The sequence below is a fragment of the Rhinopithecus roxellana genome, chromosome 1 (genome assembly GCF_007565055.1).
Source record: "Rhinopithecus roxellana isolate Shanxi Qingling chromosome 1, ASM756505v1, whole genome shotgun sequence".
Lineage (NCBI taxonomy): Eukaryota > Metazoa > Chordata > Mammalia > Primates > Cercopithecidae > Rhinopithecus > Rhinopithecus roxellana.
The window spans coordinates 135496777-135513287 of NC_044549.1; the positions used below are offsets into that span (position 1 = coordinate 135496777).

A 16511-nucleotide genomic window follows, 5' to 3' on the forward strand; every position below is an offset into this window, starting at 1 on the left:
CTGCAAGGGAAGCTGAGAAATGGCCACCGTTCAGTTACCACAGTTTGAGTACATTTTGATTGGCAATGAGTAGTTTCTGTCACAGGGCCCTTCCAGCTCTGATATTCTAAATAAACTTTGAGTTGTGGGAGTATTAGAAACCATCTCTCTTTCTGTTTCCCTGTCACATGAACATATTTATTTTACTTTTGAGAGCAGTTGCTATCAAATTTTTTTTTCTTTTTCTTTTTTTTTTTTTTTTTTTTTTTGAGAAAGGTTTCACTCTGGCACCGAGGCTGGAGTTCAGTGGCATGATCTCAGTTCAATTCAGCCTCACCTCCTTCATATGTAGATCTCTATATATATATCTCCATATTTAGATTTATTAGCAGGAATTGGCTCACACAATTGTGGAGGTTGAGATGTCTCAAGATCTGCCATTTGCATACTGGAGACCCTGGTGAGTTTGTGGTGTAGTTCCAGTCTGAGTCCAAAGGTCTGACTGCGTACCAGGAGAACCTTTGGTGTAAGCTCAGTCTAAATCTGAATGCCTGAGGACCAGGAGAGCTGACGGTGTAAGACCAAGTCTGAGGGCAGGAGAAGACCAATGTCCCAGCTCAAGCAACCAGGTAGAGAGAGTAAATTCTCCCTTTCTCTGCCCTTTGTTCTATTAAGGCCCTCAACAGGTTGAATGATGCTCTTCCAATTGGGGACGGCAATCTGCTTTACTCAGCCTACCAATTCAAATGCTAGGCTCATTCAGAAATACCCTCATAAACACACCCAGAAATAATGTTGAAGCAAATACCTCAGCACTCCATGGCCCAGTCAAGTTGACACATAAAATTAACCATCACAGCTGGGGAGGTGGTGGGAGTGATGAAACGAGGTTGGTTGATGGGTGCAAAAATACAGTAAGATAGAAAGAATAAGTTCTAGTGTTTAATGCACAGTAGGGCAACTAGAGTTAACAATAATTTATTGCGTATTCAAAATAGCTAGAAGATATGAAATGTTCTCAACACAAAGGAATGATAAGTGTGTGAGGTGTTAGATAGCCTAATTACCCTGATTTGATTGTTACACATTGTATGCGTCTACAAAATATCACATATACTTCATAAATATGTACAGCTATTATGTATCAATAACAAATTTTAAAAACTATCATAGTTTTTTTTGTTTTTGTTTTTTTTTATTTATTTTGAAACAGAGTCTCACTCTGTCACCCAGTCTGGAATGCAGTGGTGCGATCTCGGCTCACTGCAACCTCTGCCTCCCGGGTTCCAGTGATTCTGCTGCCTCAGCCTCCCGAGTAGCTGGGATTACAGGCACCCGCCACCACGCCTGGCTAATTTTTGTATTTTTAGTAGAGACAGCATTTCACCATGTTGGCCAGACTGGTCTCAAACTCCTGAGCTAAAGTGATCTGCCCCTCTCAGCCTCCCAAAGTGCTGGGATTACAGGTGTGAGCCTGGCCCATCATAGATGTTACTGACATTCCCAGAGGTCTCCTCTGGAACCTCTGGTACTGTCCTGTAAGGTGTCACAGGCCATGTTAAAGTTTGGGCCTCATACCAGGGGTTTATAGGGCCCAACCCATCATGGCAGAGAAGGGGCTGAAATCCAGAGATGTTAAGGGACTTGGAAACAAATATACGTTGCTGATTATTAGCAGACAGAACTAGAAGCCACATTTGCATTTTTCCTTGAAGCTGCTGATAGAAGAAGGAAACTCTGAATTCTGATAGTAAACAGTACTAGAAACTATTTGAACTTGGAATTTGGTTGGAAATATATTTTTCTTTCCTTATCTCAGATTTTTCTTATTAATCTGTTTTAATTTATATTAAAATTACTTGATATTCTTTGAAATATCTAGCAGTCAGTGACAAGGGCAGAGCTACCTTTAATGGACTGAGAGAATTGGAGGCATAGAAAGAGACTAAGGAAAGTGCAGTGGAGTATTAAAACATACCCAGAAAGTATTCATACCATACATGAGCCACAAGCAAATAATTGGATATGTATGTGATTTCCTGTGAAAAGCTGAGTTGTATGGTAAAATCTGAGAATAAAACACTTATAGGGATATCCTGTCTTAGTTTAGCTTGTATCAAAAGAGTAAAAAATGAATAACCTCAAGCCAAGCCCAAAAAATCAGAATATATTGGGTTATTGGATTATTAGACACAAATTGTTTCCCACATCAAAAAGTTTGAGTAGCCATATAAGAGGGGTGAATCCTGGTCCTTCACATCGATGAAGTGACTATGCAAATATGTACAGGATTAGATATCTGATCTGGCTGCAGAAGAGAAATAGATACATCACATTATTTTTAAATCTATATGTGAAAAAAGATTTAATTTTCGCAGAATAAGTATGACCAATCTGGATGGGTTAAACTTAGGTATGTTTCTGTAATGATAGCAGGGTGTTTATTAAAGATATTTATGTCACCTCCAAAATGAATAAAGAACACACTTGAGAAAGATGCATTTAAAGTTAACTGCTTCCTTGTCTATGACTCATTTTGTCTTCTAAAGACAGTCTTCCTTTCCAAAATGAGCTATTTTTGATGCTGAAGCATTTGTTTCCTACCTATCATGAATAGACACTGAAATCTAAGAATCAGATTTAAGAGTCACCTCATAAATTAGACTGAAGTTTTAACTAGCCAGGTGGCAATAATACAATATGGTCTTCAAAATTAGAGTTATTTCTTTCATCAGTGAAGTTTCATTTTATAGATCCACCAAATCACAGTGACTATTTGCATCAAGTAATAAAGACATGACCCCATTCTAAATAACCGCTTTGCATCCTTCAGGTTGCCTGAAATGGGTGCGAACACAAACACACACATACACACATACACTCAAATATATACAGACCACTGTAAAGTTAGAGTTCTGGATTTATTTACGCCAGGATCCAGAGCATAATGGAAGTGAAGTGGTCACATGAGCAGAAGCAGATGCAGCTTGTCAGTCTAGCTTCCTCTGGTCCCAGAGACCTAAATATGGGTGTACAACTTTAGTTGACACCACCTCTGCAAAGGAGGCCTTTTGCACCTGGTCTCTGCCTCATTACTCAGGAAGAACTTGCATAATCCATCCTGAACCCATTTAATTATCAGGCTACAGGCAGGTGTCAGGAAAGATGGGACCTCATGCTGTGTGTCCATGGGAGGAAGAGGAGGCAAAGGTAAATAGATATGTGGCCCAGTATCCTCAAGCACTATCTGTACCTATAGCTTCCCAGAAAGCCCTTCCCATAAGGGCTGACCTTTTACAAAAATTTAAAAGTACCTAAGAACCTTGGGAAAAGAGTAGAAGGAAATGCAAAAGTATCAACAGTGATTAATAACTTATCTCTGGATGATGAGATTGAATAATTATTTTTCACTGACAATTTCCATATTTTTAAAAAATTACCTATAATGACAATATATTAATTTTATAAAGTATGTTGTTTGCTTGTTTTCTTAAAATATGCCTTGTGTATTAGATCGGGCTCAGGAAATAGGTTCTAGTTCTCCACTACTTGCTGCCCCAGCAGTCTTAGAAAAGTCCCTTTCCCTCTGCAGGCCTCAGTTTCTTCATCTATAACATGAGACTATTAGATTACATCATGATACCCAAATTCGGCTGCCATCGGAACTACCTGCTGAGCTTCCACAGATCTTGATGCCTGTGTCCCATCCCCAGAGATTGGGATTTAGTTGGGTCCTGGTTGTACCTGGGCTTTGGAATTCTGAAAAGATCTTTAGGTGATACGATGTGCAGACAAGTTTGGGAATCTCTGGACTCAATGATTTCTAAGGCTGTCCTGCCATGATGATCTGTGAGTGTATGATTCTTCATTTTTGCCTAGGGCCAGCCCTGAGTATCAGTTCTTTTTTTAGCAATCACTAAGAAAGAATATTCCAAAACTTTCCTAGGTAACCCATTTCGATGTCTTGCAGTCATTTCAATCAGAATATATTTTCTTTAAGTCTAATCTAAATTTCTGCTGCAGCAATTTAAGCCATGATGGGAAAAAAGCACATCTCATATGATTGGATTTGTGGTTGAGTTCCTTGCATGAACCTACATCACCAGCTTCAGTTGTTTTTCATTCCTAACTAAATTCTCTCATTGCCAAGTCTTTACCTAACAAGGCCCTTTCCAAGTAAGGGTGGAAATGCAGGATTTCTCATTGCTATATTGCCCAGAGTATGTTTTCCAATTTCTGCCAGAAATAATTCCTAAATCTATGTCCTGTGAAGTTCTTGAGGACAATGTGTTTTTATCCTTTAATTTTGTTGTTGTTGATGGTGCTTTCCTTACTCGTCTCAGATTTTTCTCTATCACTCTTCAGTGGTCTTCCTGCCTTCTTTAGTATATTTATTGAAGTTAACAGGTCTCAACAAAACTAATTACAAGAGAGATGTTGCATAGTATATTCTGGGTAGATGCTCAAGGTTCAATAAAATGACTCTAAATAGTGTTCTATTTATAAAAATACTTATAAAATGTTTATTAAAATATGGTTTGATGTTCTTTATAATTGTACCAAGATTCAGGAAGGATGAATGACATAAACATAAGACCTCTTTTAAAATTTTTATTAAATTGTTTCCTGTTTTAGCTCTTACCACTAACTCTGGAGAGTGCTAAATTTGTTCTTTATATATTTATGACCATCGGATGTGAACCCTTCTGATGTCCTGCTGTGTCCATTCATTTGCAAATGAAACTAGAAACAGCTACCCGTCCTAGTTACAGAGCTTTGATGACAGAGCCCTGACTCAATCTGATTGCATGGGAAGACTTGGTATCACATCACAGCTGTGTTACACCTGTACCTTAGCAGCAGCAGGCTAGAAGCAGAAGTTTTGAAAAGTTGGTGCATGTATAATACTGCCCCGTTGTTAAAATGAGATCAATTGAGCAGCATTGTGATCCAGTAAAATTATTCCAGTTTGTTGGACCACTTCATGATTTTTACAGGATTTTTGGAGTATTTTCAAAGGAACAGGAGCATTTTACACAAATCCACTAAAGTATGCTGACTGCCAAGGAACATTTATGACATAACTTGAACTATGCTGTATGCTATTTATCTCATCTGTACCAATGACATCTAATTTGTGGTGGTGAAATTGATACATTTCTAAAGCCCTGTGGAAGGAGGTTTCTCCTGTATGAAATATGTAGGTGACGCATACAGAAGGCACCTCCTGTTTCAGTAAAATATGCACAAAATAGGAAGCTCTGATCACCTTGTGGCACCTTGTTCTGGGTTGATAAACGAGGCAGTAACCTATTCATAGAATCTGAGTGTAATACATATGTGAGGGAAAACAACTTCAAGTACTTTAAGAAGTTGAATGAATCAAAATCTCCCGAAATTTAATCAGGCATTCATTTGTTTGTATAGCATTATACTTGTTAAGTGACTATTGTCTATCAGAGACGTTGAAATAAGAGACACCATCACTGCCTTCAACTTGCTCAAAATCTGGTGGAACATAAAGATAAGAATCCTAATACAGTATATTAAGTACTATAACACAAGTAAGCCCCTGGTCCTCTGAGTGCATATCAAAGGGATTCACCTGGCCTGGCAGAGACAAAAGGTTTCCCACAGGAGCCGATACTTGAAGAAAAAACAGGCATCACACACACATTTGGAACAGGGAGTGGAAGCGGAATGGAAAGAGAAAGCATTTGAAGCCGAGGGAAGAATACATGCAGATGTACAGAGGCGCAGATGAGTGTGTGGTTAGAAAGCAGGATGGGGCAGGGGGTGGTGGGAGATTAGCTGAAGAAGCAGGCAGAGGAGGCAGAAACCAAATCATTCAAGCTTTCGTCAGCAGGTTGGTATGGAATGTGGGCTGTGTGCCAAGCAATGGGTTTTGGTAGATACTGGTTTTTCTCCCACCTCACTGGCCATACGTCCCCAGTCTCCTTTTCTGTCTCCCCTACTTGTATCTCTTTTCCATCTACTTTTTCTTCTTAGCCATCTTTTTCAGTCCCATAGGTTTAAATATCCTGATGGCTCTTAATCTGATTTTTCAACGTTGACCTCTCCTCAGAGATCCCAAATTGAATGAATATCTAGTTGCCTACCGATACTGCTACTTGGGTGTCTGATATTCATTGTGTACTTAACATATCTAACACAGAGCTCTTGATTTTCCATCTCACACCAGTCCCTACCCCAGTTCAAAAATAGCACCATGATCTTCTCAAACTGCAATCCTGAATGATGCCCTGTCTTTTCGGACAGGCTCCCAGCTAATCCATCAGGAGGTCCTGTTGGAAACACCTCCAAACTAATGGAATCAAACCACCTCTATCATCCCCCCTGCTCAAACCTTAATCCATACCATCAGGATCTCTGGCCTGAACCACTGCTACGGCCTCCTACTTTGTCTCCCAGCTTTCAGTCTTGCTCCCTTAGAGTCCCCTCTCACCACAGCACTCCAGGTCTCTTCTTGAAGTGTACATCAGATCCTATTACTTCCCTGCTTAAAACCTGATAATAGGCCGGACACAGTGACTCACATCTGTAATCCCAGCACTTTGGGAGGCCGAGGTGGATGGATCACCTGAGGTCAGGAGTTCGAGACCAGCTTGGCCAGTATGATGAAACCCCATGTCTACTAAAAACACAAAAATTAGCTAGGCGTGGTGTTGCATGCCTGTAATTCCAGCTACTCAGGAGGCTAAGGCAGGAGAATCACTTGAACCAGGGAGACGGAGATTGCAGTGCACCAGGATCATGCCACTGCACTCCAACATGGGAGACAAGAGAGTAACTCCATCTAAAAAAAAAAAAAAAAAAAAAAAAAAAAACAAAAAAAAAAAAAAAAAATTGGTGATAGTTTTCCATTACAAATAAAACAAGATGCAAAATTCGTACTTATGGTCCATGGGACCTGATGTGGCCCCTGCTATCATTTCCTCTTGTCCCTCTTCCTCACTCCATAGGACATTCCAGCCACATTGGCCTCTCTACCCTTTCATCCCTCCAGGCTCATTCTCATCTCTGCATCTTCTGCCTAGAATGCTGTTACCCAAGTTATGTTAGGTGTCAGCTCAGATGTTACCTTCTTTGAGAGGTGTTTTTTATTAACTTTTCTTAAAAACAAGCAAAAAGAACTTCCATAATTATTATAATAATTATTTCTTTGCAGTGCTAATAACTCTGTGAGATTATATTATTCATTTATTTGTGTATTTTTATTATCATATCCTTCCCCTGGACTGGAAACTCTTAAGAGCAGGAAGCCTTGTCTTATTTACTGCTGTATCTCCATTCCCTAGAAAGGTGCACAAATATATAATCACAAACTACTCAGTGCAAGTGAAGAAAAAATACAGAAGTTATTTGAGTTTCTATGGCATTGAAAAATACAACTCAACCTTCTGTGAATGGACCCAAAGAATCCTATTTCTTTTTCTCATTATAAGACTTTAGCACAATAGCTACAGGTGGTTAAGATTTAATAGTCTAGCACTCAATTGGACATTTCTGTCTTATTTCCTTTGGAAATATTTGACAAAGTGACAATGTTTATTATTTTGGAATCCAGCAGTTACATCTGTAAAAGCCTGGCTGAGAAGTGGGTCTCAACTCATCTTTAATGTAATTTTTAGCTAAAGAATACAGTGGGTATTTTTGTCACCATTTGAAAAATATGATGCTGAATTACAGTATATTTAAAGAAAAACAGTATAAAAGCCTAGGAACAATTAAGTCTTTAGTTGAAAACCTTTAATTTATGTCAGTTGCTTTTTAACCACACCTAATTTTGTAAACAAATTTGAATCATCTTCTTGAAACTGGAATTTTTCTTGAATCTCTTTATTTAGAGTGAAATCCTTATATTTCCTTACCTCAAGGCCAAATGGAAAGGAAAATCAATAACATTGCATCTCATACATCACCTGCAAAATGTTTCCCCTCTTCCTTCTACCAAAAAAAAAAAAGTAGATTTTTTCTTTCTCAAATGAGAAAGCCTTTCTTTATCAGAGTCTGAATTTGCTGATTAGTTTAGAGCTTGTGGTCTCCATAACAACGAATACATTTAACAGCCTGTGTTGGAAACAACTTTTTTCTCCTTAAAAGCCTCTCATAAGAGAGCAAGCTATGTCAGAACACTGAGGAGAAAAGATAATATTTTTAAATACATATATAAAGCGTTTCCTTCTTAAGTAAAAACAATCAATAGATGGCTAAATTATTTCTTTTTAAAATTCCTCAATTTGAGGAATATCTTTATTTGCTCTTATCCTACCATCCTCTACAAATATAAAGCATCTACTATTTGTCAAGCTTGTACTGTTTTGCACATACATTTTCTGTCTTACTTAATCTTCAAAATAATACTAACAGTTATTAGTTAGACCACAGTCAAGATGCAAACCCAAGCCTTGCAGCAACAAGGATAGTGATGTTCTGTACATAACAATGTAAAATTTTCCAGATTTAATAAAAGACATAGGGTTACAATCTAAACCTTTTAATTCCTAGTCAAACTCACACAACTTATCAGAAGCAAATGAATTTTTGGCTTTAAAAAAAAATGACTGTTGATATTTGTTTAAGAGAAGCTATAGTAAAGGTCACCATTACTCTTTAATACTCTTGAAATTGAATTTATGTGTTTTGAGGATGTATCAGTATGTAGAGGCAGCCCAGTACAACCAAGTTAAATGCAACTTAAGGAAACTTTAATTTTCTGAAATCTGAATCTCATGATTTCTCTGATTTTTACCTATTTTTAATTTCCTTTTCTCAACTCGTTATTGAAATAAACAAACAAAACACAAGTGGAAAAAAAATGTAGGTAATAAGAAGGAATGCCACTAAAAGGCCAGAAATTTCGAAGAATTTCAAAAACATTTTAAGATTATTCTTGAAAGAAAAGGTAACGTCTTTATTAACAGTATATATCTAAAAATTTGATTTTTTAACAAACACTGGAAGGCCAAGGTAGATATTTGATGGATGGCTACATGCAAACATTTAAAACTTGGGCGAATGCAACACACCAGGAAGACTACTCTATGGCCATCAGGAGGATAATACTGAGAGTTTGGACTGCATTCCTTAGCCAGGGTTCTCATTAACTAAGTCAACTAAAATCTAATAGATCCAACAATGAACCAGATGAGGAGTCTACCTGTTTTAACCAAGCATCCTGTTTATTAATTTGTACAACTGAGTTTTGGCAACACCCAACGTATTTATCCATGTGCAACAAAAAGTGCCAGCAACTGCACAGATTTCTCCCTGTTCAGCTAGTGGGTAGCAATTCCACTATTTAGCATCCCATGACTGGGTTAAATCAGAACATATAGTGAGAACAAGTTAGTCTAAAAGTCTAACTCTATAAAAGGGACCGCTTGTACAAATTGAGCAAACAGTTATATAAGGGATGTTGCTAAAGTTAGCCACTGGGTGGACTAAAGGATCTCTTAGGCTACGTAAAGATCTAGGTTTGGCATGATGACATAATGGATCCATTACTTCATCAAGTTATTCACAGAAGCTACTGATTGTGAAGTTACAGCATTATCCTGCCAAGTGAAAGAGGTGGATATAAGTGAAGAAAAATTAAGAGAGTTAAGAGTCTCATCATGATGAGGAGTCTTGCTCCAATGTCTTGGAAAAGCTGTTCACAGTAGGAAGTCAACAACTTCTCATTCTGATTTGCGGCTTGAAGGTCTCGGTTAAGGCATCAGGCAATTTGGTAAACTGTGTGGCCTACATGTAAGGAATGAGACTTGTTCCTTGAAATTTCTATTGAATTGTTCACTTTCAGCTTATAGAGTTTCAGGAACAGAGCAATTCTTTTTCTTAGTTAAAAAGTTATAGCCAGATATTGAAAGAAACTAGAATTTAGGATCCAGTCCAGTCTAAGGTAGATAACAAAAACTCAAAAGAAATGAACAGGAATACAATCTAATAACAATGTATTATAACTTTTCTTCTAAAACATAATTTTTCTCTCTATAGTCACTCCCATTTCTGCCAAAGTTAATCAAAGTAAGACTAATTTTTTTGCAAAATAATCTCATCAAACTTGGCCTGATTATTTACATAAGTGCAATATGAATAGTGATTGACCATGTAGGCTCTTTTTAAGTCTGCTTTGCTGGCATTTTTGATAAGGTGTCTCAGATTAGACTTTTCAAAACCTCTCAAGGCTAAGATTCCAAACCAAGGTAAACTTGAGACTTTAGTCTAAAATATACCACCTGAATAATCCCATGACTATTATCAAAAGACAAAACCACAACAAATTTGGTTAGATGATCTAATTGGTTTTTATTTGTGATTCATGAATAAGCATAGCATCTACCTAATTCTAAAAATTTAGAAAAAGTTATCTGATGAGCTGTGCAGAGGAAGTTGACTTTATAAGCAAAAAAGAGGCTAAAGAAAGCAGAAACAGGGACCCAAAAGAGGCCTGTTTGGGGATCTGTCTCTTCTCTCTCTCTTGATTTCTCAAAAGGTCAAGTAAATAACTTAGTTTTGGTGGCCTGTAACTTTAGCATGAGTGACTCCATTTTGATTTGGTCTGTTGGGCCTAGTGTTAGGAGCTCAGTACAAATCAATGGCCTCTTTATTGATATGTAAATATATCCATAATAAAGGATTATAAAATTATGTGCATGGTAGGGTTCTATTTTCACAAAATAAGTATAAAGTTAATGTTTGTTGAGCATTTATTATGTTCCAGTCACTCTGCTAAATATTTTATAAGTGTTATAAAATGTGCTCCTCCTGACTATCCTGTGAAGTAGGATTTTAACTCCTTTTTATAGATGAGAAACTAGAGCTCACAGAAGGAAATAACTGGCCCTTGGATTCAGAGTTGACGAGCAACGGTTTTTACATGTAAATGTAAGGGGAAAACCTAAAATAAGATATACAGAAGTGCTCTCAGTGATTACATCTAGATAGTAAAATTAGGAAGGTTATTTTTTCTTTTTGTTCATGTATTTTTCTAGTTTGCCTATAATGAACTTGGTTTGCCTACATTATTTTCTAAAAATTTTCTGAAGTATTTGATCAAAAAATACCAATACAGATACCTAAATGAAATAAAAATCATTGTTTTCTCATATTTTGAGTGAATTTTAGGAAGTCTCTAAAATACTCTCCTAACACCCACTTAAATCTAATTTTGAAGATTTTGGTGATCCCTAATTTAAATCTGCTTTAATCCCATTCCGGGCCATCTGGACAGTTAATGGGCTCTTTGGAGTTCCCCATATGAAAACAGAGCATGTTTATCGTTTATTTTCCTTAAATGTTTAGTTAAAATGTGGGACTACAATTATCCCTGAAAACAATCTTTTAATTATTCAAATGTCATGACAGCATAACTTTAGATGCAACTATTGACCTTCACATTTCTCTTGAGTCAGCAATGTTCTTCAGATTCTAAATATACTTTTAAAAACTAAATCACAAGCTCTGCCTCCCAGAGAAAAAAGACAAAGCCACTATTGCTGTTTTGTCCTCTCAGAACTTAGGATTGTTTTGTGCTGTGCTAGTTAGCAGCAACCATTATCAACTGATATATTGTCTCACATCTCTGCGAATATTCAAATGATATAAGAAAAGTGTTTTTATTGAAAAAAAAAAAAAGCAACAACAATAACAATATCATCACCTAACCCTGGTCTAACTCTTCACAACTTACAGAAATATTTTCCAAACATTTGGATGTGAGGAAAGGTTATTTGATTTGACTGAGATCACATCTTTAGGGGAGTGGTAATGCCAGGACAAGAATGTACATTTTCTGACTTGGTGCAGAATATTTTTTAACACCCCAGCCATGACTTCCAAGTGATTGTGAGCCCCTTGAGGTCAGGAACTGGCTTTTTCAGCTTCATCGTCTAAGAACATAGCTGCCTCCTCCGGCTTCTGTAGCTCCAGGAACGTGGGGCTCTTTTGTTTGTAGCTGCACCATTCCAGTCTCTGCCTCCATTTTCACAGGGCCATCTTCCTTCTTCGTGTGTCTTGATATGGCATCTCCTCTCTTTGCTTACATTTCCTTCTTATGAGGGAATCAGCCATATTGGAGTAAGAGCCCACCCTAAGAACCTCATCTGAACTTGATTACATCTGCAAAGACCCAGTTTCCAAACAAGGTCATACTTATAGATTCTGGGTGTTCGAACTTAAAAATATCATTTTGAGGAACATAGTTCAACTCATAACAGTCCCATAGCTTTTCCAGTCATTCTAAAATAATAAAAAGCTTCCAGACACTTTTGGTCTCAAGGACAATATCATTACAATCACTAATATATCGTTTCAAGCACTAAGATATCATAATTATATGACTCTTACATGTTCACAATTTAGAGTTACCCACTCTCCAAGCTAGGAGCACCTTTAGGCCTAGTCCTCTGCCCGGTGGACCTTCTCTCTCCCGGCCCTACTCCTTCCCCTTCTGCTCACTAGCTGCAGTCTTCAAGGCCTCCACAGTGAGGCCCAAAGAAGTGAGAGGCAGCAAAGGAGCCCAGCCTTGTGTGGCGGGTACAGTCATGAACCAGCCTAGGTGCTCTCTGGGCTTGATGGATGTTTACCACAAGCACATTCTCTCGTGTTCTGCTTCTGCAGGTCCCTCAGAGATTCCTGCAGGGAATATCCAAATGCAGTTTCAGTGAGACTGTCACCAATCCTCACCCTTCCAGGAAGGCACCTGTATGGAATTCAAGATATCTCCAGGCAGCCTCACTCCTTGGTGGCCTAGATCTGATCCATGAGAAACATACATCCTTTGCCATTCTTTTCCTAGAAATGCTGTCCCTTGGCTGCTTCAACTTTAGCCATTTTATCAGAGTTACAGGGGAAATGTTGAAAACCTGTATTTGGGCCAAGTGCAGCGACTCACACCTGTAATCCTAACATTTTGGGAAGCCAAGGAGAGAGGATCATTTGAGCCCAGGAGTTCTAGACCAATTTGGGCAACATATGGAGACCTGTCTCCACAAAAAATAAAAATAAAAATAAAAATTAGCCATGCATGTTGGCATGTGCCTGTGGCCCTAGCTACTTGGAAGACAGAAGTAGAAGGATCGCTTGAGTCAGGGAATTTGAGGTTGCAGTGAGCCGTGATTGCACCACTGTACTTAATAATAATAAGTAAAAAATTTATAAATGTTGTAAATGAAAAACTGTGTGTGTCTGTGTGTGTGTGAGAGAGAAAGAGAGAGAGAGAGAGAGCGCGAGAGCGAGACAAAGAGAGAGAGAGACTTTACCTTTCCTTTTGCAAGTCCAGCATAGGTAGACTAGGCAGTCAGACACCTATTGCTTCATTCTGTTTTTCTTTTTTTGTTCTTTTGGAACCACAGCCAACACTGGAAGAGTCCCATTTTAACATTCCACTGTAGTTCCTTTCATTCCTGATGGAAAAGAGGCGGAGAGTAGAATCACTGACCTTGTATTTCTAAACAGAATGAACTTGGTTTGTCTCAGAAATTTAAGCAACAAGAGATAAACAGAAGGGCTCTGTTCTGCTCTTTTTTCCAACCAAGATAATATTTACCAAGCTACAATATTGATTGATCCTTAAAGCAAAGAACAGGTTAGAAAGGCAGAGAGGGTTGAGGGGAAGCAAGGTTGCATTAATGAAAAGTGCGCAACAGTAAGAAGAGATGTGGGTTCTGGCCCTGGTTATGTTATTAACTAGCTATTGACCTTGGACAAGTAACTTGTAAAGGTCAAATATGTTGAGACACTTGAAAGCTCTTTTAAAACTATACATATTCAATATTATTGCTCTTTGTAAGAGGTAATCAGTTTTGTCACTAAATCCTCTTATTTCTTCACTCAGAAAACCTCTTAGATTCACCCTTTCCTCTCCATTCCCACTGTAATCATGCGGTCTAAATCCAGATTACTGCAATACCTTCCTAATTTGGTCCACAATCCCACTGCCCACAATCCATCCCCATAAGGAGGAGTTGGACTGGATGTCCTAAGGCCCAGACTCTATCAGACAATAAGCAAGAAAAGAAAACATAACCGTTCCTTTCCCCACTCCACTCCCATCCTTAGCCTAAGTTACAATTCAAATAAGGCATTATTTAGTTTAACATTTGAAGATTAGTTACAAAGCTAAATAGGTTAGTAGGTAGGTAAGTGGGTGGGTAGGTAGGTAAGTAGGTTGGTAGGTAAGTAAGTAGGTAGATTGGTGGGTAAGTAGGTAGGTAGGGAGGTGGGTGAGTGGGTGAGTGGGTAAGTAACTAGGTAGCTTGGTGGGTAGGTAGGTAGGTGGGTAAGTAGGTAGGTTGGTGGGTAGGTAGGTAGGTGAGTGGGTGGGTAAGTAAGTAGGAAAGTTGATGGGTAGGTGGATAGGTAGGTAGGTGGGTGGGTAGCTAAGTAGGAAGGTTTGTGGGTAGGTCAGCGGGTGGGTAAGTAGGTAGGTTGGTGGGTAGGTAGGTAGGTGAGTGGGTGGGTAAGTAAGTAGGAAAGTTTGTGGGTGGGTAGGTAGGTAAGTAGGTAGGTAAGTCAGTAAGAAGGTTAGTGTGTAGGCAGGTGGGTGGGTAAGTAAATACGAAGGTTGGTGGGTAGGTAGTTGGGGAATAAGATCCCCCAAGTGAGAAACCTCTCTCTCTCTCTCTCTCTCTCTCTCTCTCTCTCTCTCTCTCTCTCTCTCTCTCCCTCTCCCCTGCCACACACACACCCCAACACCAAGTCCTATTTATTCTATTACAGATCTCTCAAATCCACCTATTTCTCTCCTTCTCCACTGCCAGCACCCTACCCTAGTCACTATCATCTCTTATATAGACAACTGTAATAGCCTTATAAACATCTTGCTGCCTTTGGTGTGGAGAATGAAATGTGCTATGCAGTCCATTCTCCTCATTTCAACCAGAGTAATCTCCCTAAAACATCGATCTGAATAATGGCCTCACACTTGTCCTTAGAACAAAGTCCAAGCTCATTCACCTAACTGTATAAGGTCTTTTCTGATCTTGAATATTCTACATCCTCACCTCTGACACCTTCTGCCTTGAGGTCCGCACTGCCATCGTCATAATCAGTTCCCAGAATGGAACTAGCTCCTAGCTTTTACACATGCTGTTCCTCCTACTGGAAATGTTCTTTCCTCGTGTCATTACCTGGCTGACATTTGTTCAACCTTAGAGTCTCAGATGGATGTTATCTGCTTCCAAGAAAACTCCTCAACTCCTAAGTCTAGGTTGGGTTCTCCTCTCTCCCAGAGCACCTTTCCTCCCCCTTACCCCGGCCCTTATAATACTGTGTTGCATCTGTCTATGTCCCAGCAAATTGCACACTCCAGCAGCAGGGCAAGCATCTCTCTTGCTCACTGCTACACTCTGGTGACTAAAATATTGCCTCCCACATAGTAGGCTTGCGCATAATGTTTGCCGAATAAATTAATCAAATATGAAAGTGTATACAATTACTTTGAGAAGATGCTACCTTTCAAATTTTATGAATTACTTCAAAGAGGTTCCATCTTATAAAGGCATTGGAAAAGCACTGTGGTCTTGTACATTTTTTTTTTTTTTTTTTAGACAGAGTCTTGCCCTGTCACCCAGGCTGTGAGTGCAGTGGCTCAATCTCAGCTCACTGAAACCTCCGCCTCCAGGGTTCAAGCAACTCTCTGCCTCAGCCTCCCAAATGGCTGGGACTACAGGCACCCGCCACCATGCCCGGCTAATTTTTGTGTTTTTTGTAGAGACAGGTTTCATCATCTTGGCCAGGCTGGTCTTGAACTCCTGATCTCATCCACCCGCCTTGGTCTCCCAAAGTGATGGGATTACAGGCATGAGCCACCGCGTCCAGCCATATTTCTTTTTTAAAATGTTAGAGGGGGGCGGAGCAAGATGGCCGAATAGGAACAACTCCAGTCTCCAACTCCCAGCGCGAGCGACACAGAAGACCGGTGATTTCTGCATTTTCAACTGAGGTACTGGGGTCATCTCACTAGGGAGTGCCGGACAATCGGTGCTGGTCAGCTGCTGCAGCCTGACCAGCGAGAGCTGAAGCAGGGCGAGGCATCGCCTCACCTGGAAGCGCAAGGGGGAAGGGGATCCGTTTTCCTAGCCAGGGGAACTGAGACACACAACACCTGGAAAATCGGGTAACTCCCACCCCAATACTGCGCTGTAAGCATACAGGCATTCCAGGAGAATATATCCCACACCTGGCCGGGAGGGTCCCACGCCCACGAAGCCTCCCTCACTGCTAACACAGCAGTCTGCCGCGATCTATCCGCAAGGCAGCAGCGAGGCTGGGGGAGGGGCGCCCGCCATTGCTGAGGCTTAAGTAGGTAAACAAAGCCGCTGGGAAGCTCGAACTGGGTGGAGCTCACAGCAGCTCAAGGAAGCCTGCCTGTCTCTGTAGTCTCCACCTCTGGGGACAGCGCACAGCTGAAGACCAACAGGGGAAGTAGCGGGAGCCGGTGCAGACGCGAACGACTCTGTCTGACAGCTTTGGGGAGAGCCGCGGATCTCCCAACGCGGAGGTTGAGA

The 16511-nt window shown here is 39.7% G+C and overlaps 1 protein-coding gene across 27 annotated transcripts in view; it reads left to right on the top strand.

Moving 5' to 3' along the window:
* Window positions 1-16511, top strand: part of PEX5L (peroxisomal biogenesis factor 5 like) — a 247844-nt gene that overhangs the window by 183395 nt on the left and 47938 nt on the right. The window lies entirely within an intron of this gene.